General features: G+C 38.9%; 1 protein-coding gene across 1 annotated transcript in view; it reads right to left on the bottom strand.

Annotated features, from left to right (window-relative positions):
- Positions 1-25,530, bottom strand: part of GMNC (geminin coiled-coil domain containing) — a 136,599-nt gene that overhangs the window by 72,503 nt on the left and 38,566 nt on the right. The window contains exons 2-4 of the transcript XR_009735602.1: positions 20,685-20,778; positions 13,095-19,977; positions 5,606-5,679 (exon numbers count right to left, since the gene is read on the bottom strand). The gene's annotated coding sequence lies outside the window, so the exon portion shown is untranslated. The remainder of the gene's footprint in view (positions 1-5,605; positions 5,680-13,094; positions 19,978-20,684; positions 20,779-25,530) is intronic.

Raw genomic sequence — 25,530 nt, 5'->3', positions numbered from 1 at the left:
CAGCTGTTAAATTATTTGAATCTAACCAATAAACAGAACTTCTAGGTGTTTCTTTGGTCTGAGGCATCATGAAGAAATTACTGATCATCAGTTAGTCCTTTGGACTTAAGAAATTTGTGAATGTCTGATATTCATCTCACTGTGAAGAGGAAGGCAGATGTTACTGATTCCTGAATGAGGGGAAGCATATTGTTCACAATTATATTGGCAGAAAGTAGCACAATAGCAACAACTAACAATGAGTACATTAGATAGGAGTTGTTTCCTTCAAGAGTCAAGATGTTCACAGAGATTGATGACTGAGACAGCTGCTCAAGATCTCATCAGAGTTGTAGGCCAAACTGATCTGCTATCAGTAGTGCGAGGCTTTCATTGTCTTGATAACAATAAGACTGCCACACTCGTTAATTTTCTGTTTAGTTGATCTATCCATAGGTGTGAGTGGGGTATTAAAGTCTCCCACTATTATTGTGTTATTGTTAATTTCTCCTTTCATACTTGTTAGCATTTGTCTTACATACTGTGGTGCTCCCGTGTTGGGTGCATATATATTTATAATTGTTATATCTTCTTCTTGGATTGATCCTTTAATCATTATGTAGTGACCATCTTTGTCTCTTTTCACAGCCTTTGTTTTAAAGTCTATTTTATCTGATATGAGTATTGCTACTCCTGCTTTCTTTTGGTCCCTATTTGCATGGAAAATCTTTTTCCAGCCCTTCACTTTCAGTCTGTATGTGTCCCCTGTTTTGAGGTGGGTCTCTTGTAGACAACATATGTAGGAGTCTTGTTTTTGTATCCATTCAGCCAGTCTTTATATTTTGGTTGGGGCATTCAACCCATTTACGTTTAAGGTAATTACTGATAAGTATGATCCCGTTGCCATTTACTTTATTGTTTTGGGTTCGAATTTATACACCGTTTTTTGTTTCCTGTCTAGAGAATATCCTTTAGTATTTGTTGGAGAGCTGGTTTGGTGGTGCAGAATTCTCTCAGCTTTTGCTTGTCTGAAAAGCTTTTGATTTCTCCTTCATACTTGAATGAGATCCTTGCTGGGTACAATAATCTGGGCTGTAGGTTATTTTCTTTCATCATTTTAAGCATGTCTTGCCATTCCTTCCTGGCTTCAAGAGTTTCTATTGAAAGATCAGCTGTTATCCTTATGGGAATTCCCTTGTGTCTTATTTCTTGTTTTTTCCCTTGCTGCTTTTAATATTTGTTCTTTGTGTTTGATCTTTGTTAATTTTATTAATATGTGTCTTGGGGTGTTTCACCTTGGGTTTATCCTGTTTGGGACTCTCTGGGTTTCTTGGACTTGGGTGATTATTTCCTTCCCCATTTTAGGGAAGTTTTCAACTATTATCTCCTCAAGTATTTTCTCATGGCCTTTCTTTTTGTCTTCTTCTTCTGGGACCCCTATGATTCGAATGCTATAGCATTTAATATTGTTCTGGAGGTCTCTGAGATTGTCCTCATTTCTTTTAATTTGTTTTTCTTTTATCCTCTCTGATTCATTTATTTCTGCCATTCTATCTTCTAATTCACCTAATCCTATCTTCTGCCTCTGTTATTCTACTATTTGTTGCCTCCAGAGTATTTTTAATTTCATTTATTGCATTATTCATTATATATTGACTCTTTTATTTCTTCTAGGTCCTTGTTAAACCTTTCTTACATCTTCTCAATCCTGTCTCCAGGCTATTTATCTGTGATTCCATTTTGATTTCAAGATTTTGGATCAATTTCACTATCATTATTCGGAAACTGGAGAGATCACAACAGACAACACAGAAATACAAAGGCTCATAAGAGACTACTATCAACAATTATATGCCAATAAAATGGACAACGTGGAAAAAGTGTACAAATTCTTAGAAAAGTACAACTTTCCAAAACTCGACCAGGAAGAAATAGAAAATCTTAACAGACCCATCACAAGCATGGAAATTGAAACTGTAATCAAAAATCTTCCAGCAAACAAAAGCCCAGGTCCAGACGGCTTCACAGCTGAATTCTACCAAAAATTTAGAGAAGAGCTAACACCTATCCTGCTCAAACTCTTCCAGAAAATTGCAGAGGAAGGTAAACTTCCAAACTCATTCTATGAGGCCACCATCACCCTAATACCAAAACCTGACAAAGATGCCACAAAAAAAGAAAACTACAGGCCAATATCACTGATGAACATAGATGCAAAAATCCTTAACAAAATTCTAGCAATCAGAATCCAACAACACATTAAAAAGATCATACACCATGACCAAGTGGGCTTTATCCCAGGGATGCAAGGATTCTTCAATATCTGCAAATCAATCAATGTAATACACCACATTAACAAATTGAAAAATAAAAACAATATGATTATCTCAACAGATGCAGAGAAAGCCTTTGACAAAATTCAACACCCATTTATGATAAAAACTCTCCAGAAAGCAGGAATAGAAGGAACATACCTCAACATAATAAAAGATATATATGACAAACCCACAGCAAACATTATTCTCAATGGTGAAAAATTGAAAGCATTCCCTCTAAAGTCAGGAACAAGACAAGGGTGCCCACTTTCACCATTACTATTCAACATAGTTTTGGAAGTTTTGGCCACAGCAATCAGAGCAGAAAAAGAAATAAAAGGAATCCAAATTGGAAAAGAAGAAGTAAAACTCTCACTATTTGCAGATGACATGATCCTGTACATAGAAAACCCTAAAGACTCCACCAGAAAATTACTAGAACTAATCAATGATTATAGTAAAGTTGCAGGATATAAAATCAACACACAGAAATCCCTTGCATTCCTATACACTAATAATGAGAAAACAGAAAGAGAAATTAAGGTAACACTTCCATTCACCATTGCAATGGAAAGAATAAAATATTTAGGAATATATCTACCTAGAGAAACTAAAGACCTATACATAGAAAACTATAAAACACTGGTGAAAGAAATCAAAGAAGACACTAATAGATGGAGAAATATACCATGTTCATGGATCGGTAGAATCAATATAGTGAAAATGAGTATACTACCCAAAGCAATTTATAGATTCAATGCAATCCCTATCAAGCTACCAATGGTATTCTTCACAGAGCTAGAACAAATAATTTCACAATTTGTATGGAAATACAAAAAAAACTCGAATAGCCAAAGTGATCTTGAGAGAGAAGAATGGAACTGGAGGAATCAACCTACCTGACTTCAGGCTCTACTACAAAGCCACAGTTATCAAGACAGTATGGTACTGGCACAAAGACAGAAATATAGATCAATGGAACAAAATAGAAAGCCCAGAGATAAATCCACGCACATATGGACACCTTATCTTTGACAAAGGAGGCAAGAATATACAATGGATTAAAGACAATCCCTTTAACAAGTGGTGCTGGGAAATCTGGTCAACCACTTGTAAAAGAATGAAACTAGAACACTTTCTAACACCATACACAAAAATAAACTCAAAATGGATTAAGGATCTCAACGTAAGACCAGAAACTATAAAACTCCTAGAGGAAAACATAGGCAAAACACTCTGACATACATCACAGCAGGATCCTCTATAACCCACCTCCCAGAATATTGGAAATAAAAGCAAAAATAAACAAATCAGACCTAATTAAACTTAAAAGATTCTGCACATCAAAGGAAACTATTAGCAAGGTGAAAAGGCAGCCTTCAGAATGGGAGAAAATAATAGCAAATGAAGCAACTGACAAACAACTAATCTCAAAAATATACAAGCAACTCCTGCAGCTCAACTCCAGAAAAATAAAGGACCCAATCAAAAAATGGGCCAAAGAACTAAATAGACATTTCTCCAAAGAAGACATACAGATGGCTAACAAACACATGAAAAGGTGCTCAACATCACTCATTATCAGAGAAATGCAAATCAAAACCACTCTGAGGTACCATCTCACACCAGTCAGAATGGCTGCAATCCAAAAGTCTACAAGCAATAAATCCTGGAGAGAGTGTGGAGGAAAGGGAACCCTCTTACACTGTTGGTGGGAATGCAAACTAGTACAGCCACTATGGAGAACAGTGTGGAGATTCCTTAAAAAACTGGAAATAAAACTGCCTTATGACCCAGCAATCCCACTGCTGGGCATACACACTGAGGAAACCAGAAGGGAAAGAGACACGTGTACCCCAATGTTCATCGCAGCACTGTTTATAATAGCCAAGACATGGAAGCAACCTAGATGTCCATCAGCAGATGAATGGATAAGAAAGCAGTGGTACATATACACAATGGAGTATTACTCAGCCATTAAAAAGAATACATTTGAATCAGTTCTAATGAGGTGGATGAAACTGGAGCCTATTATACAGAGTGAAGTAAGCCAGAAAGAAAAACACCAATACAGTATACTAATGCACATATATGGAATTTAGAAAGATGCTAACAATAACCCTGTGTACGAGACAGCAAAAGAGACACTGATGTATAGAACAGTCTTATGGACTCTGTTGCAGAGGGAGAGGGTGGGAAGATTTGGGAGAATGGCATTGAAACATGTATACTATCATGTATGAAACGAGTTGCCAGTCCAGGTTCGATGCACAATACTGGATGCTTGGGGCTAGTGCACTGGGACGACCCAGAGGGATGGTATGGGGAGGGAGGAGGGTTCAGGATGGGGAACACATGTATACCTGTGGCGGATTCATTTTGATATTTGGCAAAACTAATACAATTTGTAAAGTTTAAAAATAAAATAAAATTTTAAAAAAATAATTAAAAAAAAAAAGACTGCCACACTCCCAGCATCACATCTGCTATCCAAGAAGGAAAAAAATAAATAGAATAGCTAAGAGGAAAAATGAATAAGACATCCTAACAGTTTAGTCTGAATTTAAAAATAACTTCCTTAAAAATTAGCCTAGAGAATTCCTTTTGCATCTATTGGCCCGAAAAGGGTTATATGACCATGCCTAACAACAATAAGGGCTTCCCTGGTGGCTCAGACAGTAAAAGCATCTGCCTACAACGTGGGAGACCCAGGTTCGATCCTTAACATAACATTACAACAATAAAGGAAATGGAGTATTTTATTTTCTAGACTTTAGAGGACATCAGTTGAAAATGACTTTTGAGTGCAAATAAATATAAGGCAAAAGGAGAAGAGGACAGCAGAGGATGAGATGATTAGATAGCATCACTGACTTAATGGACATGAGTTTGAGCAAATTCCGGGAGATAGTGAAGGCCAGGGAAACCTGGTGTGCCACAGTCTATGGGGCCACAAAGAGACACGACTGAGTGACTGAACAACAAATATAAAACATCAATATCTTAATATCTCAGAATATTATTCCACTAAATGCTACTGCAACTTACTTGTTTCTAAAAATGCTGTGCTGCTTATAAGCAACCTGCTCTGGTACAGCATATGAAAAAGTTATGAAACATTGTATTGCTTTTGTTGGGAAGAAAGCATATAGTTTGTGAGCTGAAATAAATTTTTACCATTCTATAAAGGTCTTATAACCTATGATTGTGTCTTGTGCCATCACCAAAATCCAACTGAGTTCACAAAGTATTAATAATTGTTGTAGTAAAAATTGTCTATCTGTTAGGGTTTTAATCTTTTGCATTCTTACCAGGATATTGTGTGATACTCCATGAGGCAGACTGCTCATTCCCATTTCTTCCACTTCATTGAATAATCAGACTTCTTGATGAAAAAGAATATAGATGGAAACTTGTCAATGATAGACATTTAATCAACAACTGAAATTGGCTTTATTAGTTTCAGTTTATGATAAATTTAGAAACTACTGACAGGTATCAGAATTTGGGGGTTAAATTAAAAACTAATAACTAAAATTTTCTGAACAGGCCAAATTCTGAAAATATACTTGAAAGTTTAATTCATTCTTTTGGTATTAAATGGAATCAAAAAGTGAATTTAAGGCAGTGTTTAGATTTTATGTATTGAGCTTTATATTTGACATTTTATGGGACATTTATTATCTTGCTAGATGAATATCCTTTTAAAGAACTTAGAATAAACAGTATGCATAAGAAACAAGTGTGCTGATAGACCATGACATAAAAAAGAAGGCAATAAATAGGGAATGCATTCAATAGTTAATGTGGATTTTAAGTACATCATGAATCTTTATCACATTTCTAAAACATTTAACTCCCACTTGAAATTTGAAGCAATTTTAGATACCAAAATTCAAGTAATTTTGAATGTCTTAGGGAGATTTTTGAATGTAGAACACATAATAATGCATAATCCAGTTTTCCTACTCATTTCTTTATAGTACTACTAACCTGAATAACTTGGGCTCCCCTGATGACTCAGTTGGTAAAGAATCTGCCTGCAATACAGAGGACCTGGGTTCAATCCCTGGGTTGGGAAGATCCCCTGGAGAAGGGAACTGTCTACTCACTCCAGTATTCTGGCCTGAAGAATTCCATGGACTATATAGCCCATGGGGTTGCAAAGAGTTGGACATGACTGAGCAATTGTATAGCCATAGCAACTTGAATACCTGTATTAAGTTTCTATTCATTCTGTGTCTTTGGAATAATCTAAATAGAGGCACTATAGCTGGTTAATTTTTTCAGCTACTAAAACAATGATTTTGTTCCATGTTATCCTATTTCCAAGCTTACCTATACCTGCAGGTCCCAATAGTAGGATATCCATTAACAATTAGTATTTAACCCTGGAACTTAGCTTCTTAGGAAGAAGAAAAGTACCAAAAAAATGAAAGATTTATGTCAGAAAGAAGGCAAAGTAGACAGCCTGGCATTTCTACATTCAGGAATATGAAAAAGGAAAAATGGAGACAGAGATAGATGGACAAGGTCAAATTCCAGGACTATTACTTCCCTGCAGTGTTTTCCTTGAAGATACTTTGCGGTTAAAATTTTTAAATATACAGAAAGGTATGGGAGAATCTAGAACCCTTTGACTCTTGAGTGAGATGAATAATGTGGAATATGAGTAAGAGGAGGACAAGCAGATGAGACTGCAGTTGGACCTTGGTCATTTATTTTATCTTGCCTGCTCATGGCAATCAAGGATTTGAAAGTTCCCACTAGCCCTGATAAGAGGATGGAAAGTTACTGAAAGAACCAGTGGATCAGCAGATGCTAGGTTGGATAAAGGACTAGGGAACATAATTTTTATGACTTTTTTGTGGTGAAAATACCCTCTTTCACAGGACTTTCTTGCACTGAAGGGTGTACCAACCCATTTGGACACCGCTCCTTATTTTGCCCAATGTGCAACTTAGCAGCAGCAGCGTATATAAGAGGCTACAGCCCGAAATGCTTATTTGCAATAGAATGTGGTGGAACAGGGTCCATGAGACAGCACATGTCCTTTCTTGAAGGTTTGGAATTCACTCAAATCTAGGGAACAGTTGCCATAAAGGAGTGTTGGCCTAATGTTGCTATATATTCTAACATTTAAAGAAAAATCATAAATCTTTATCATTTCAAATAATCCAGTTTAGAAAGAAAAACAGAAGCCAAATAAAGCATATGATTCATTAGCCACCAGTTTGCTGACTTTGTGATAGAGAATATGCTGGTTGCTCCTTCACAAATCAGTTCTTTAAACATGTGAGAACACAAAAAAATCCTAAAATTTAGTTTAACATGCATTTTTCCCAGATAGGCAGGGTTTATGGCCCATACACTTTTTCCTTGTATTCTTGTTTTCATTTATTTTTTCAGCTACTTCAGTTTGATAGTCTTGAGCTCACCCAATTTATATGAAATGTATGTGCTTTTCTGCATCATTCCATGTAAGCTTAAGCACCAAAATACTTAATCCAAGGCTATGAGTTGCTATCAAACAAATTTTTTAGGTTTACCTTAAACAATCACTAAAGAAGAGAAACTTCTGTTTTCTTTTTCCTAGTTTGTTTATAATATTTTCTTTTGTGTATCTTTGAAATTTCACCCTGATGTCTCTATGTTGCCTTTTTTTTTTAGTTATGAGCATTTTATAGAATACTTTCTTTTCCTCAAAAATTAAAGTAACATTCTGAAATTATACGCACACTTCATTTAGTATCCACTTAGATGAAAACATCATCAAATTCTTGAATTCACTTCTATCTAATTTCTGTGCATGCAAGAAGACAATAGATAGTAGTAACCTGTTTTACATTTATTTTACTAGAAGAGTGTACCAAACATATTTTTTCTTATTATTTGTTTTAAAAATATTAGTTCAAAGAAGTCTTACAAATAATGATAAACAGAAGTTGGAGTCACGTGGCAAGCACATGGCACCTTACAAATCCTTCTGATATGAAGTTGAGCTCAATAATAAAACAAAACATTCCCAGAATCAGAAATTGAAGGGAAAAAACCCTCAAAGGCAGTTTGGTAAATATGAGCTTACATAATAGTGACTCATGAGCTGGCTAGTTCTAAATATAAACCAAAGAAATTGATAGTCATACTCTAGTGCCCATAGTGGTGGGGAGGAGGGACTTAACTTAGAATTATTTAAGATAGAAGCATTGAAACTGAACTCATTTATGGTAATTATGAAAAATGTTTAGCTATTTAAATCAGTAAAATAGTAGTTTCTATTTAAAACTTTAAATGTCATGATTGTTTAAGTTTAAATATATGGAGAATTAAAAATGATGGTATATAATGTGTTTTGCATGTATGGATGTGAAAGTTGGACTATAAAGAAAGCTGAGCGCTGAAGAATTGATGCTTTTGAACTGTGGTGTTGGAGAAGACTCTTGAGAGTCCCTTGGACTGCAAGGAGATCCAACCAGTCCATCCTAAAGGAGATCAGTCTTGGATGTTCTTTGGAAGGACTGATGTTGAAGCTGAAACTCCAATATTTTGGCCACCTGATGTGAAGAGTTGACTCATTTGAGAAGATCCTGATTCTGAGAGGCATTGGGGGCAGGAGGAGAAGGGGACGACAGAGGATGAGATGGCTGGATGGCATCACCGACTTGATGGACGTGGGTTTGGGTAAACTCCGACAGTTGCTGATGGACAGGGAGGCCTGGTGTGCTGCGGTTCATGGGGTTGCAAAGAATTGGACACGACTGAGTGACTGAACTGAACTGAATGTGTTTGGGGAAAATGAAACTAAAGGGTTGTTAAGGTTCTGGTTATAGGCAGAAAAAAATTAAAAGCATCTGTTAACGTTAGATTTTGTGCTGTACTCTCTAGGAAAAACAGGAAATTTATAATATGCAACTTCTAACCAAAAGAAGAGAAAAATATTTTTAAATATTTCATCATTTCAGAGAGGGAAAATATTTAGAAAAGTAAATACAGAGAAAGTGTTAACTGGAAAATTGCATTTTAAAACAAAAGCATATCAATAATCCCATAATATGCAAAATAATTCATTGTTTCCTTTAGGATTATTTAAATTGTATATAAAAGTTAGTCCAATTATATGCTGGTACAAATAGGGAATTGAAAAATGACATGATGAGTCTTCAATTGCATTAAGCATTGAGACACAATGTGGTAAAATTACAGAATACCACACAAGTAGAACAAATAAGCAGGTGAGTATTTCTGACAGAAGGGAGGTTAAAGATCAAGAGCCTTGCTCACACTGGACAGTTAGCTCCTAAAGAGCAGGGATCAATTCTTGTTTTTCTTTAAACTTTCAGTGTCTAGTAAAGTACCTCACTTTCAAGTACTCTCTGACCTTGAAAAGCTTCCAAGGCAAAAGGAAACTCATGTTATGATGGAAGTATAAATTAAAGTGATGTAAGAGCAGAGAGGGCTTCCCAGGCGGTGCTAGTAGTAAAGAACCTGCCTGCCAACACAGGAAACATAAGAAATACAGGTTCAGTCTCTGGGTTGGGAAGATCCTCTGGAGGAGGGCATGGCAACCCACTCCAGTATTCTTGCCTGGGGAATCCCATGGACAGAGGAGCCTAGGAGCTACAGTCCATAGGGTTGCACAGAGTCAGACATGATTGAAGCAACTTCGCGTGTGTGTGCGTGTGCACACACACACAAACACACACACACAGACAAGAGCAGAGGGGTGGAAAAAATTCTTTTTAAACGTACAATGGAAAAGACAAAACCAAGCAAACAACACGTAAGATAAGCATGAAGGATTAAAACAGGTGATAACCTACCTAAGAGAATGGCATGAACAAAAATATGAAGGTAAATACCCATATGGGGAAGGTTGAATGGTTCTATTTGGATGGATTACAGAGGGATTAAAGATGTAGTGACACAGTAAGGACCATACACTGTCTACAACTAACATTAGAAAGAGCTGAAGAGTTGAGTTCTAATTAAAAGAATCTGGAGGTTTTCCTAAAAGCAAAAGAAAAAACAAAAACAAACCACCAAGTTGTTGTTGTTCAAGCAGGGAATTGTTATGATAACATATGCTTTAAAAAACATAGGATATATTAAAAGAAAGAATGCAGACAAAAATCTCACTTAAAAAGTCAAGAGAACAGTCCAGATGATAAAAAGGATACTTTTGTCTTTACGATGTTTTGAGTTTTGAGTACATCCTAAAGAAGTGTGTGTAGGGGAGGGGGGGCGGGTGGCGGAGAGAGTGAACATTGGTTTAAACAGCCACAATTATTCTGGCTATGGTACAGAATTGATTTTGAACAATTGATAGTACAATTGATAGTACAATTTTAGTACAATTGATTTTGAACTTTGGAAACTCAGTACCATCACTTTTAAGCTATATAGTCACAGGAAAAGTATTTTAAAGGTTAAATAACTGGATAGCAACTTTCTCATCTTAATCTTTAAAATTCCTGATTGTTGTGAGAATTAAACAAAATTAATAATTAAACAACCCAGGGATTGAACCCGGGTCTCCCGCATTACAGATAGATTCTTTACCAGCTGATCCACCAGGGAAGCCCGAGAATTCTGGAGTGGGTAGCCTATTCCTTCTCCAGCAGATCTTGCAGACCCAGGAATCGAACTGGGGTCTTCTGCATTGCAGGTGAATTCTTTACTAGCTGAGCTACCAAGGAAGCCCTAATAATTCAACAGAATTGCATATGTAGACGCTCCAATCACAGTGCTTAGGACATACAGACAATAACTGTTGGTGAATAATAGAATGAAATACTGGAAAGTATCTTCCATATTTTCCCATTGGACTTAAACTTTTTCAGAGCTTTTTGTTGTTAGGTAGCTATGACCAACCTAGACAGCATACTAAAAACCAGAGACATTACTTTGCCAACAAAGGTCCGTCTAGTCAAAGCTATGGGTTTTCCAGTAGTCATGTATGGATGTGAGAGTTGGGCTATAAAGAAAGCTGAGCACCAAAGAACTGATGCTTTTGAACTGTGGTGTTGGAGAAGACTCTTCAAAGTCCCTTGGATTGCAAGGAGATCCAACCAGTCAATCATAAAGGAAATCAGCCCTGATTATTCATTGGAAGGACTGATACTGAAGCTGAAACTCCAATTCTTTGGCCACCTGATGCAAAGAACTGACTCATTGGGAAAGGCCCTGATGTTGGGAAAGATTGAAGGCAGGAGGACAAGAGGATGACAGAGGATGAGACGGCTGGATGGCATCAGCAACTCAATGGGCATGAGTTTAAACAAGCTTCGGGAGTTGGTGATGGACAGGAAAGCCTGGAATACTGCAGTCCATGGGGTCACAAAGAATCAGACATGACTGAGCAACTGAACTGAAACTGATTGGTAGCTTATTCTCCTAACCATCAGTCAAGAGTTGGAACACCTTTCTTGGGACCCAGAGTCTAACATGTAGCGTTCTCTCTGGTATTGATCACGGGCTCTCAGAAGAAGTTCTTTCTTCCTCTTGTACCATCATGCTACATACTTTACACAATATTGTTCACAAAGTTGATGCCATTTTTAGAATGAGTTAACATTCTGAGTTAACAGTGAGTTCTAATTTGATGCAACAACTTGCAGCTATCTGACTGCATAGATAGAAGCAAAGTATCCAGAGCATAAGATGTAAGTACTCTCTATTAGGCAGAACACAGGGGATTATACCTCTCAAATGGTAACGAATCCACCTACAATGCAGGAGACCTGGGCTCGATCCCTGGGGTGGGAAGATCTCCTGGAGAACTCCATGGAAAGAGGAGCCTGGTGGGCTACAGTCCATGGGGTCAGAAAGAGTCAGACATGGCTGAGGAACCAACACACTCTGTACATTATGATCTTACATTGTCTGCACAAATGTCCTGAGCAAAGCAAAACAAAACATTTTTTGTAATGTTAAACACCTTGAACAAGATCACAGGGTTGATATGAAGACACAATTAGATTTTGAGTTAGGTACATTTTCTAATGACTAAAGCTGCCAGACAATAGAATGGGCTGTGTTAGTATTGAACGATTTCTGTGCTAGTGACTCTGCTCACATATATCCTGACCCCCTCTTTAGGAGGAGACTGCAGGAAATATAACCTAACTCGAAGACCACTGATTTTAGTCCTGTGATCTTCAGCAAAACCCTTTCCATTTTCTTTCTCTTTGCAGATATTGTTTTGCTATATAGTTTTGAGTATTTTAAACAGAAAAATCATTTCATGTTTATTAGAATCTAATGGAATTAGCATTATATCAGTGATTGCTACTTCTCAGGGGTCATTGTAGGGGGCTTTTACCTTTATTTGTTTAGTACTTAAAATGACCCTGAAAATATTATTTTCACAATTTTACAACTAGTGCCTGAAGAAATGTCCATGATGTGTTGTTGAATAATGAAAATACAAAATATTATGTATAATGTGTTACTAATTATGGAACCCAGTTCTATAATTCTCCACTTTCACTCACTTGTGTACACAGCTATATACATGATACACAGATGAAAATAGTCAGAATTATACACAGTAAAGTGGTCACTATATCTATATCTGGATTATGGATTTTGAAAGCTTCTTAGTTTCTTTCTTGGTCTCTTCTGAGCCTCTAAATTATCTACAATAATGGGCATTACTTTCATACTCAGAGAACAATGACTATATTAATAGTCTTATAGCTTTAGAGAAAAATAAATAACTCAAGATGACAGAGAGTAAGTAGCAAATTTGGCATCATTTCCTGACATAGAGGCAGTTGAGGGGAGGGAGTTCACTCTTACCTGAGTCCAGAATTTGGAGTGGTTCTTTGCCCCACTTTTTTTTCCAGTCCAGTTTCATCACCACTGATTAGAGCACAGAAGGAAAAAGAATGGCCCGTTCGCTTAATGATGACAAATTGCAGCTTTGGTCTTTACCTGGGAGGCTGTGGTAACCTGGGCCTGCCTTTTGTGTGTACCCAGGGGCGGCAAGCAGGAATTCAGCGCTGTCGCTGGAGCCTGGCTGGACTCCAATTTGGCGTGTGTCTCACATTGTTTGGGAACACTTTCTGCCGGTGGAGACACACTCCTCTCCCGGGGCCTAGAGCTAAGGAAACAAAAGCTCCTGGTGCCAGGCTACCGGCTTATCTGTAAATCACTTATTCTTTTTTCTTGTCTCCTCAAGGGTGCTTTGACCTTAGCTCAGAGTTTGAGCAGGCACAACTCATCCATTTTTTTCACTGACAAGTTAAGAGACCACGTGAATTTAGCCTGCCTGACTATTGAAACTGTATCAGGTCTCAGATATGACCAATTAGAATACATGTGCACCGTGTGTGTATATGTGTGGATACATGCATACGTTTATAACTATACATAAATGATCATTCATCAAAATTGTAAATGTGCATGAGAATTCATTTTACTTCTTGATAATTTCAACCACATTAGCTGATTTACTCCTTCTCATGTCTCTGCACACTAGGATGAAAGTGTTGAGGAAAGTGAAGAGGATGATAGGTCTTTATTTCTAATGTCCATTTACAGTGGAGAGGGTTATTAATGATTTTCAGCTTTACTTTCACATTTATAGAGGTGAAAATGGAAACTACGAAGATGTAAGAGAATCCTTCAGAGTCAGAAAGCTAGTTCACTGCAGAATCAGATTAAAATAATAATCTCTCGCTTTTTAATTCAGTACTCTTTACACCAAATTTCTAAGGGATGGCTATCTTAGTACCCGCAACATAGTTAGAAAATATAATTTATATAGTGATCAGTATTTTAATGAGAGAAAAATGAGTGGAAAACGTTAATAGGGATTATTTTTGTGGCAGGAGCTGATTGGTGATTTTATTGTTTAATGCTATCTGAATTTTCTAAAATATCTGCTTAAATATTTATTACCCTAATGGTATGCATTTTAACACACATATTAGCCCCTATATTCTAAGCATGCTACTAGGGACTTCACACATCAGTTTTGTCATTTACTCCTCATGCTAAGTCACTTCAGTTGTGTCCGACTTTGTGCAACCCCATAGACGGCAGCCCACCAGGCTCCCCTGTTCCTGGGATTCTCCAGGCAAGAACACTGGAGTGGGTTGCCATTTCCTTCTCCAATGCATGAAAGTGAAAAGTGAAAGTGAAGTCGCTCAGTCGTGTCCGACTCTTAGGGATCCCATGGACTGCAGCCTACCAGGCTCCTCTGCCTATGGGATTTTCCAGGCAAGAGTACTGAAGTGGGTGCCATTGCCTTCTCCGAACCCATGTTAATAATAGGTTCTTTTAAATATGTATTGAATATAATAGAATTGAAAAGTAATAGTGTTCAGAGATGACTCTAAAAATCCCTCGTAGAAATCTTCCTGAGATGCCTGTGTGACTTCAGATCCAATATTATCCTAGTAACAGGAAGTGATTCCAGATAGGTCTCAAACTTTAATATTTTCCTAAGAAGCCACTGAACAATCTGAAGAGGAAGATTTCTGTTGTGACTCTAAGCTGCTCACAGGTTGCTGGCCAGGAAGGCTCACCCCATGGGGTCAACAGACAGGCGGCGGAGTTGGTTGCTTTCAAAAATCTGTGCAAAATAAACAAAGACTTATAGTGATCAATTATATCTACACCCATTAGATATTAAACATTAAAGACTCCAAAATGAATAGTTGAAGCAGAGGAATTTTGTGTTATGTTTCAAGCCTGCTTTTATTTATTAACATGCCTTCATCCTCCTTGGCATGCTGTCTGACATGCTGTCTGACACAGGGCCCAAGGTTGTGGTTTAAACGACAGTAGAAAGTCACTGTGCTTTGATGGGTCCGGAGCGTGCAGCCAATGTTAATAACTAACAGTACAGACTGAGCCTTGCTACACGGACCTTTAGAATTAACTGTCTCAAGTTGTGTCTGGGACAGGAAGGACCAAGGGCCCCTTTGTCTGGTCTGGCTTAGGCTCATGCTTTCTAGTGACACATAGATTTATGTATCTAGCAATGGATACGCCTTGCTTGTTTCCCTTGAGTAAAATCCAGACACCCCTGTAGTATTTCTTTTTGATACTGGATAAAATTTAAGGAGACCTGCAGTAAAGAGGTTTCTTTTCCAGAATTTGCATCTCTGGGTTTTAGGATACTTAAACCTGAATGTACACACAAGTTGCAGCTTGCTTCTTGGCCTACTGCCTATCTCCTAAAGCTTTTGGCTCCAGAAACAGATACGCTCATGGTCATTGAGGAAAAAAAAAAAGTAGAAGCAGTCCAGGGAGTCCAGAGACACATGAGATCATACCCAGAGTTCCACATTCTGTTTTTCCACAAGTTCCAGCTAGCTCAATGAGTGTTTGTTCCAGGTACTCTTCTAAGGGGTCAGAGTTAGGCCTGAGTGAAGAAGACTGCTGGTTGGCCCCACAGTTGTCTCCCCACCTTGCCCTGAGGCATGTAGGATCCCTCTGGAAAGTGAATAGTCTTTAAAACTCAGTGAAATTCCGACTCTGCCTCCAAAGAGTTCAAATGTAAGGTCAGAGTCAGAAGTTCCTGTTGTGCTCACTTAGAGCCAGAGGCTGTAAGAGCTGCTCTTGGTTCAGAACCACATTTGAAGGTCCCACAGACTCTCTGGTAGAGTCTGGAGAAAGTAAGAGAAGACTACTCTTTACTGCTAACAAGCAGCTCAGACCTTCACTCCTTCACAGAAAAGGATGACTAGTTTTACCCCAGAAACATGCCTCTGGCTTTGTTGCCTAGTAATTATGAGATTTCCACTGTCTCTCTTGGCCCAGACCCCTGGCTATGCCTGCACGCATGCTGGGTCATCACCTGGGTTATCCTCTTGTTGACCCGCATGACACTAGACACCCATGTGGATGGTTGACATTTGTCTATCTCGGGACCTACTTTCAGCTTATCAGACCTTCTCTATTACATACAGCTGGGCTTATCTTTCTCCACTGCCTCTCCCCCATGGACATCCAAGTACCCATCCTTGCTGTTTCACTACTGATGGAACTTCTGATCTATGTTTGTGATCTATGTTTTTAAACCAGGGAGTCGGATGCTATCTGTTTTATGATGTTGGTGTTTAAAAATCAGAATCATTCTTTAGAGTGTATGTAGATCAAGGAGAACCACACAGCCAGGACAACAGCTGTCCTGTCAAAATGAAGCAAACCAAACCAAGCACTTGTTGGGGGTTCACTGTATATAGGTCTCTGTCTAGATCATTGTGCTATCAGGAGGAAATTTTTGCTGTTTCTACTCTGGTGATCAGTGGTTTCATCTGTAAAAAACGGAAACAAAAATGTAACAAAAACAAGAAAAGCGATTGGACTTACTGTACACTAGAGTCATAAGCACAACTCCCCCAAAACTTTCCTTTGGAAAAGGTAAATGTGCATTAAAAATTAAGCTTAAATGAGTAGACGGGCATCAGAGCAAAGGGTGCACCTGTGGTTTGGGGGATAGGATAAAGAGCTGCCACCAATCTCTTCTGTTTCCTCTGTGTATGGACTTCAAGTGAAGCCAGAGGCTGTAGCTGTACTTAATGTGCATGTGGAGCCTCACATAGTGTTTTTGACCACCCTATGGTGAAGCCAGCTCTTTCCACGTACGCTAGGTTCCTTCTCTGAGGTCACTGTCCACCCTTTGTTGACTGCGGCTTTCAGGGGAATGAGAATTTTATTCTTGGAAAGATGCTTCTATTTTTCCCAGGACCACACGTGGATTTATGAATAATCTGTATACTCCATTTTTCTCAGCCCAACAAAACATCGCACTTGTAATTCCTGCTTGAAATGGTATCTGAGTCAGATTTAATTGTGTCCTGAAAGATGCAATCCAATTTCACTAGATAACCATGGGCTTCCCTGGTGGCTCAGTGGTGAAGAATCTGTCTGCCAATTCAGGAGACACAGGTTTGATCCCTGGAATGGGAAAGATCCCCTGGAGAAGGAAATGGCAACCTACTCCAGTATTCTTGTGGAAATCCCATGGACAGAGGAGCATGGCAGGCTGCAGTCCATGGGGTGGCAAAGAGTCGGACATGACAGTGACTAAAGGACAACAAACCATGATTACTCCTGTCACATTTATGTGTTTTAAATTTCATTGATATTTTCACATCAATTATCTTACTTTATTCCCAGAATAGCATTCCAAGGCAAATGAGAGAGATTATCACTTGCCTAAAGTGGAAACTGCCACCCCAAACTAAAAGCACTTATAAATGAGTATATGGGCATCAGAGCAAAGCCAAATCTATTCACATAACTAAAATCCATATTTCCTGACTCCAGATGAATGCTTTCTCTTCATAGTCTTAAATATGAAGTCAGATATCAGAGTGCTATCAGCCTACAACATTAACTGACCACATACTATAATTATAGGTATTGTAGTAGTTTTATTATTTGCATACACAAAAGCAAGAATATTATCCCGATTTACCTCTCTATAATTCAAAGTTTGTATCTAATAAAGGAGAAAGCCTCTCACAGTGATAACTCCTACAGTTCCCTAATACCATTATTTTAGGAAATGTCTAACCAGGACTAGCACTTTCCAGGTGGCTCAGTGGGAAAGAATCCACCTGCCAATGCAGAAGAAACAGGAGACAGGAGTTCAATCCCTGGGTCAGGAAAATCCCCTGGAAAAGGAAATGGCAACACACTCCAGTATTCTTGCCTGGAAAATCCCATGGACAGAGGATCCTGGCGGGCTACAGTCCATAGGGTCGCACAGGGTCGGACACGACTGTAGCGACTTAGCACAGCGCTTCACCGCAGAACCATGGCTAAACAAAGTCTTTCCAGTGGAAACAAGCCTCAATATTGGCGCAGGTAAAAGGTTGGTTTCAACGTGTTGCCAGTAGATGGCGCTGTAAATTAGCAAACATCTTGCCTGGGGAAGTATAGCAGGATGGGGGGTTTAAGGTGAATGAGACAAGTATGATCTGAGGGAAAAATGGTGAATAGCTAATACAGAAAAAAAAAAAAAAGCACATTTATGAGGCTTAGAAAAGGGAGGTTTAAAATGTGAGTTAACTTTTTCTTAAGCTTTTGAAACAACTCTTATTTAGCTTATAACTCAGAAGAGTGCTGGCAAGTTAAATCGAATAGAAATTCCGTTCTCCACAGTGGAGAGATTTTCCCTAGTATAGAGAAAGGCTTGTATCCTGTGACATTAACTATATATAAGTGTTAAATGTTGCCCAGTTAGTTTCCAATATGAGCTGTTTCTTCTCTACCCCTCATCCCTCTCCATCTCTCGGCTCTGTTCCTCATACTTAAAAACTCTCTGCTAAAAGTCCATGGGATGGCAAGGAGTTGGACATGACTGAGTGGAAGAAAAAAAAACTATATTTCCATCTATTATTTAAGAACTGGGTGCATCTCATATTTTCTTACAAATGTCTTTTACAAGAGTAGGAAATCAAAGGATTCTACTGAGTTTATTTTAACATTCCTAACATTATACTTACACTCAACAAATGTTGATTTAACATTGAATAATTGATTAGTGCATCACATAGTCTAGTGATAGAATTTTCTACATGTATTTAGTCACCACTTTAAAATGTATTTATTGAGTTCCCATTAGTCTCTTGGTCACAGAGCTTATGATCTAGGAGAGGAAATAATAGCTAATTGAACTCTAGTGTGGCAGGTATATGATAGTGGAAGGATAAGATTCTATGAAAGGACAAAGGAAAGTTACTTATTTTCAGGTTGATATTAGGGGTTAGGAGAGGTTTTGCCAAAGAAATGAAGTCTACTTTTCTATCTGAATAATGAGTAAAGAAGTGCTATCTATTGAGAATATTCCAGGAAAAGAAAACATTTGAGAAAGACTAGCGACTTCACTTTCACTTTTCACTTTCATGCATTGGAGAAGGAAATGGAAACCCACTCCGGTGTTCTTGCCTGGAGAATCCCAGGGACGGGGAGCCTGGTAGGCTGCCGTCTATGGGGTCACGCAGAGTCGGAGACGACTGAAGTGACTTAGCATAACGTGGCGTAGAGATCAAAAAATATATCACTGAATACATGAGTAACAAGAAAGTTAATTTTACTTGAAAAGCACTGTGTGATGAGCAGTGTCAAAAGGTAAGGTGGGAAATTAGGTACTGTTAGGTATTGAAATTTGGCCTAGTATTAACATGAAATATTATAATAATTCATGCATGAGAGTGATGTGATCAGATTTATATTTTTCAAAGATCATTCTGGCTGAAGTGTGGAAACTAAGTTGTGTTTGGTATAGGTGTGGTGGAAAGGAGTATGGTGCAATACAGGAAGCAGAGAGACCAGTTAGGGAACTGTTGCAAAACTGAAATGCTCTGATTGTTACTAGGGTAGTGAACAGATCTGGAGAGAGAGTTAGGCCAGCAAGAAAGATTTTTAAGGGGCTGCCAACCTAAAGTGCACCCCACTCCAGTACTCTTGCCTGGAAAATCCCATGGATGGAGGAGCCTGGTAGGCTGCAGTCCATGGGGTCGCAAAGAGTCAGACACGACTGAGTGACTTCACTTTCACTTTTCACTTTCATGCATTGGAGAAGGAAATGGCAACCCACTCTGGTGTTCTTGCCTGGAGAATCCCAGGGACGGGGGAGCCTGGTGGGCTGCCGTCTATGGGGTCCCAAAGAGTTGGACACGACTGAAGCGACTTAACAGCAACAGCAGCAACAGCCAACCTAAAAGCAGATGATGATTGCAGCCATGAAATTAAAAGACGCTTACTCCTTGGAAGGAAAGTTATGACCAACCTAGATAGCATATTCAAAAGCAGAGACATTACTTTGCCAACAAAGTTCTATCTAGTCAAGGCTATGGTTTTTCCAGTAGTCATGTATGGATGTGAGAGTTGGACTGTGAAGAAAGCTGAGCTCCGAAGAATTGATGCTTTTGAACTGTGGTGTTGGAGAAGACTCTTGAGAGTCCCTTGGACTCCAAGGAGATCCAACCAGTCCATTCTGAAGGAAATCAGTCCTGGGTGTTCTTTGGAAGGAATGATGCTGAAGCTGAAACTCCAGTACTTTGGCCACCTCATGGGAAGAGTTGACTCATTGGAAAAGACTCTGATGCTGGGAGGGATTGATGGCAGAAGGAGAAGGGGATGACAGAGGATGAGATGGCTGGATGGCATCACCGACTCAATGGACGTGAGTCTGAGTGAAGTCCGGGAGTTGGTGATGGACAGGGAGGCCTGGCGTGCTGTGATTCATGGTGTCACAAAGAGTCAGACACTACTGAGCGACTGAACTGAACTGAACTGAACCTAAAACTTCCTGGCGGCTAAGACAGTAAAGAATCTTCCTGCAATGTAGGAGACACAAGTTCAATCCCTGGATCAGGAAGAATTCCTGAGGGAGGAAATGGCAACCCACTCAAGTATTCTTACCTGGCGAGTCCCATGGACTGAGGAGCCTGGCAGGCTACAATCCATGGGGTTGCACAGAGTTGGATGTGACTTTCACTTGCTTTTTTTTTTCAACCTGAAAAGAGAAAGTTGAAAGTTACTCACTTAGTCATGGCTGATTCTTTGTGACCACATGGACTGTAGCCCACCAGGCTCCTCTGTCCATGTAATCCTCCAGGCAAGAATGTCATTTCCCTTCTCCAAAAGGATTAAAAAAAAAAAATCAGTGTAATAAAACTCCTCCTGGGAGAAGGTAGTATGTTTTGGGAAGAAATCCTTTGAAAAGCAGCTTAACATGATCATCAGCTCAGTCAGTTCAGTCACTCAGTCATGTCTGACTCCTTGCAATCCTATGGACTGCAGCATGCCAAGCTTCCTTGTCCATCACCAACTCCCAGAGCTTGCTCAAATGAATGTCCATCAAGTCAGTGATGCCATCCAACCGTCTTATCCTCTGTCATCCCCTCCTCCTCCTACCTTCAATCTTTCCAAACATCAGCATCTATTCCAAAGAGTCGGTTCTTTGCAGCAGGTGGCCAAAGTATTCAGCTTCAGCATCAGTCCCTCCAATAAATATTCAGGACTGATTTCTTCTAGGATTGGCTGGTTTGATCTCCTTGCAGTCCAAGGGACTCTCAAGAGTCTTCTCCAAAGCATCAATTCTTCGGTGCTCAGCATTCTTTATAATCCAACTCTCACATCCATACATGACTACTGGAAAAACCGTAGCTCTGACTAGACAGACCTTTGTTGGCAAAGTAATGTCTCTGTTTTTAAATGTACTATCTAGGTTGGTCATAGCTTTTCTTCCAAGGGACTAGCGTTTTTTAATTTCATGGCTGCAGTCACCATCTGCAGTGACCTTGGAGCCCAAGATAATGAAGTCTCTCACTGTTTCCATTGTTTCCCCATCTATTTGCCATGAAGTGTTGGGACCAGATGCCATGATTTTAGTTTCCTGAATGTTGAGTTTTAAGCCAACTTTTTCACTCTCTTCTTTCATCTTCATCAAGAGACTCTTTAGTTCTTCTTCACTTTCTGCCATAAGGGTGGTGGCATCTGGATATCTGAGGTTATTGATATTTCTCCTAGAAATCTTCATTCCAGCTTGGGATTCATCCAGCCTGGTATTTCGCATGATGTACTCTGCGTAGAAGTTAAATAAGCAGGGTGACAATATACAGCCTTGACGTACTCCTTTCCCAATTTGGAACCAGTCTGTTGTCCCATGTCCTGTTCTAACTGTTGCTTCTTTACCTGCATACAGGTTTCTCAGGAGGCAGCTAAAGTGGTCTGGTATTCTCATCTCTTAAAGAATTTTCCACAGTTTGCTGTGATCCACACAGTCAAAGGCTTTAGCATAACCAACCAAGCAGAAGTAGATGTTTTTCTGGAATTCTCTTGCTTTTTCTATGATCCAGTGAATGCTGACAATTTGATTTCTGGTTCTACCTTTTCCAAATCCAGTTTGCATATCTGGAAGTTCTTGGTTCATGTATTGTTGAAGCCTAGCTTGGAGAATTTTGAGCATTAGTTTGCTAGCGTGTGAAATGGGTGCAATTGTGCAGTAGTCTGAACATTCTTTGGCATTGCTTTTCTTTGGGATTTGAATGAAAACTGACCTTTTTGAGCCCTGTGGCCACTGCTGAGTTTTCCCAAATTTGCTGGCATATTGAGTGCAGCATTTTAACAGCATTATCTTTTAGGACTTGAAATAGCTCAACTGGAATTCCATCACCTCCACTAGCTTTGTTCATAATGATGCTTCCTAACATGATGTTTAGTGATGTTTCCTAACATGATGATAGAGATACTTAAACAGCAAACTCAAACTTTCCACAAGTGGAAAGCAACTTGCCATTTTAGAATGGTGTATATTATTATTTACTATGATTTTGCTCTACTAACAGATACACAGGTTTGGAGTCAGAGATGACAGTTTAAGAAAATAAAAGAAAGGCAGAGCACTTGCCCCAGTGGTCATAATTCTCTACTCTCCTTTTTTCCAAAACGATGGTTGAAGACATATATAAGAATACCTGTCTAGAGGCTCAACAAGTAATTACCCTCCATTAAGTGGTCCCTCAATGCTTTATTGAGAATTATTAGTAGTAAAAAAAATTAAAGAGAAATAGATGACATCAAAATATGTTTACATGATAGTAACTATAGCTCTCTGTAATTATTTGGATATAAGGGAAAAGAAAGAATCAATTGTGATAACTTCCAGGATTCAAATATGGGAAACTGGATTATTCTCTGTGATAAGGAAGAGAAAGACCAGGTTTGAGGTAGAATTAAGAGAGAGCAGATAAAGAACTGAGATTGCATTTTTAACTTAGTGAAGAATTAAGTTTGTGTTTAAGTTTGAAGTATGTGTGACATTCAAATGGAAAGAGCAAGTAAAGCAAGTAAGTCTGAAGCTTAATAAAGGGATTTGAGTTAAAGGTATGTGTTTGGTAATTAAAAACGTGGGAACAGATTATATCACAAGGGAGAATGTGTAGTATTAAATGCAACAGAGGATATGTGGACAAAAATATAAAACAATACATTTAATAACATCATATTAAGAGATATATTGGGCTTCCCTGGTGGCTCAGATGGTAAAGAGTCTGCCTGCAATGCAGGAGACCTGGGTTTGATCCCTGAGTTGGAAAGATGCTCTAAAGAAGGGAATGGCTACCCACTCCAGTATTCTCGCCTGGACAAGAGAAGCATTGGAAGTCCATGGAATGGCAAAGAGTCAGACGTGATTGAGCAACTAACAGTTTCACTTTCAAGAGACAGTTTAAATAAAGAAACCAATATTTGTGTGTGTGTGTGTGTGTGTGTGTGTGTGTACACATAGACGATACTGTGAACCTGATAATCAGGGAGACCACAGGGTTCTGAAATAGCAAGTCTTCAAGACTGCAGGATTTTGAAACTGCGAGACTGAAAGACTGCAAGATCTGTTCTGCTATCCAGTGCTACCTCTGCTGCTGCTGCTGCTGCTGCTAAGTCGCTTCAGTCGTGTCCGACAGCAGCTTACCAGGCTCCACCGTCCCTGGGATTCTCCAGGCAAGAACACTGGAGTGGGTTGCCATTTCCTTCTCCAATGCATGAAAGTGAAAAGTGAAAGTGAAGTCGCTCAGTCATGTCTGACTCTTAGCGACCTCATGGACTGCAGCCTACCAAGCTCCTCCATCCATGGGAGTTTTCAGGCAAGAGTACTGGAGTGGGGTGCCATTGCCTTCTAGCCTCTGCTTACTTAAAAAATTTCCTATTTAAGAGAAATATTTAACAGAGAAGGTCATTTCTGAGTTGATATGTTTTACAGAAAGAATTCTGGCATACCAGAAGACAGGTTAACCCAAAGTTTGGCTTCTCTTCATCTGACAAATTGTCCTTTTCTGCGCAGGTTAGTCTTTTTTTCCCAACCTGCTGCTTCCAACCTTACTCCAGCTATGGAAGCAAACTTTTTCCCTTGTGATCTCATCATTCTTGAATTTACTTTTATATTTTGAACTATTTAGGTCCATTGCTTTTCAATAAATTTAAAGTTTTTTATTGCTTTTTTTTATCCAGAGATTTGCTACTGTTTCAGTGATGTAAACCTCTTGCATTTTGGTTAGTGCTGCAGTCTTCAAAGGGCTGTCAAGGTATTGCAAACTGAAGGTCGAGCAGTACTATAGTTTCATAATCTCAAAGTGTAGAAAACACTTTTGTTTTTGAGAGCATACTGCCTTGTATCATTTTTCACAGTCCTGAGCAGGCTTTCATATCAACTAAAGACAAAGTGTGAAAAAAAACAGAATGTGGTCCACTGGAGAAGGGAATGGCAAACCACTTCAGTATTCTTGCCTTGAGAACCCCATGAACAGTATGAAAAGGCAAAAAGACAGGATACTGAAGGAGGAACTCCCTAGGTTGGTAGGTGCCCAATATGCTACTGGAGATCAGGGAAAAATAACTCCAGAAAAGAATGAAGGGATGGAGCAAGAGCAAAAACAATACCCATTTGTGGATGTGACTGGTGATAGAAGCAAGGTCTGATGCTTTAAAGAGCAATATTGCATAGGGACCTGGAATGTTAGGTCCATTAATCAAGGCAAATTGGAAGTGGTCAAACAAGAGATGGCAAGAGTGAACATCGACATTCTAGGAATCAGCGAACTAAAATGGACTGGAGTGGGTGAATTTAATTCAGATGACCATTATATCTACTACTGTGGGCAGGAATCCCTTAGAAGAAATGGAGTAGCCATCATAGTCAACAAAAGAGTCTGAAATGCAATCTCAAAAAGGACAGAATGATCTCTGTTCATTTCCAAGGCAAACCATTCAATATCACACAAATCTAAACCCAACCAGTAATGCTGAAGAAGCTGAAGTTGAACGGTTCTATGAAGACCTACAAGACCTTTTAGAACTAACACCCAAAAAAGATGTCCTTTTAATTATAGGGGACTGGAATGCAAAAGTAGGAAGTCAAGAAACACCTGGAGTAACAGGCAAATTTGGCCTCGGAATATAAATGAAGCAGGGCAAAAGCTAATAGAGTTTTGCCAAGAGAACACACTAGTCATAGCAAACACCCTCTTCCAAAATCACAAGAGAAGACTCTACAGATGGACATCACCAGATGGTCAACACCAAAATCAGATTGATTATATTCTTTGCAGCCAAAGATGGAGAAGCTCTATACAGTCAGCAAAAACAAGACCAGGAGCTGACTGTGGCTCAGATCATGAACTCCTTATTGCCAAATTCAGACTTAAATTGAAGAAAGTAGGGAAAACCACTAGACCATTCAAGTATGACCTAAATCAAATCCCTTATGATT

This window comes from Bos javanicus, chromosome 1 (assembly GCF_032452875.1).
Source record: "Bos javanicus breed banteng chromosome 1, ARS-OSU_banteng_1.0, whole genome shotgun sequence".
NCBI lineage: Eukaryota > Metazoa > Chordata > Mammalia > Artiodactyla > Bovidae > Bos > Bos javanicus.
Note: the sequence above shows the minus strand (reverse complement) of the source record. Positions and strands in the feature narration are given on the sequence as shown.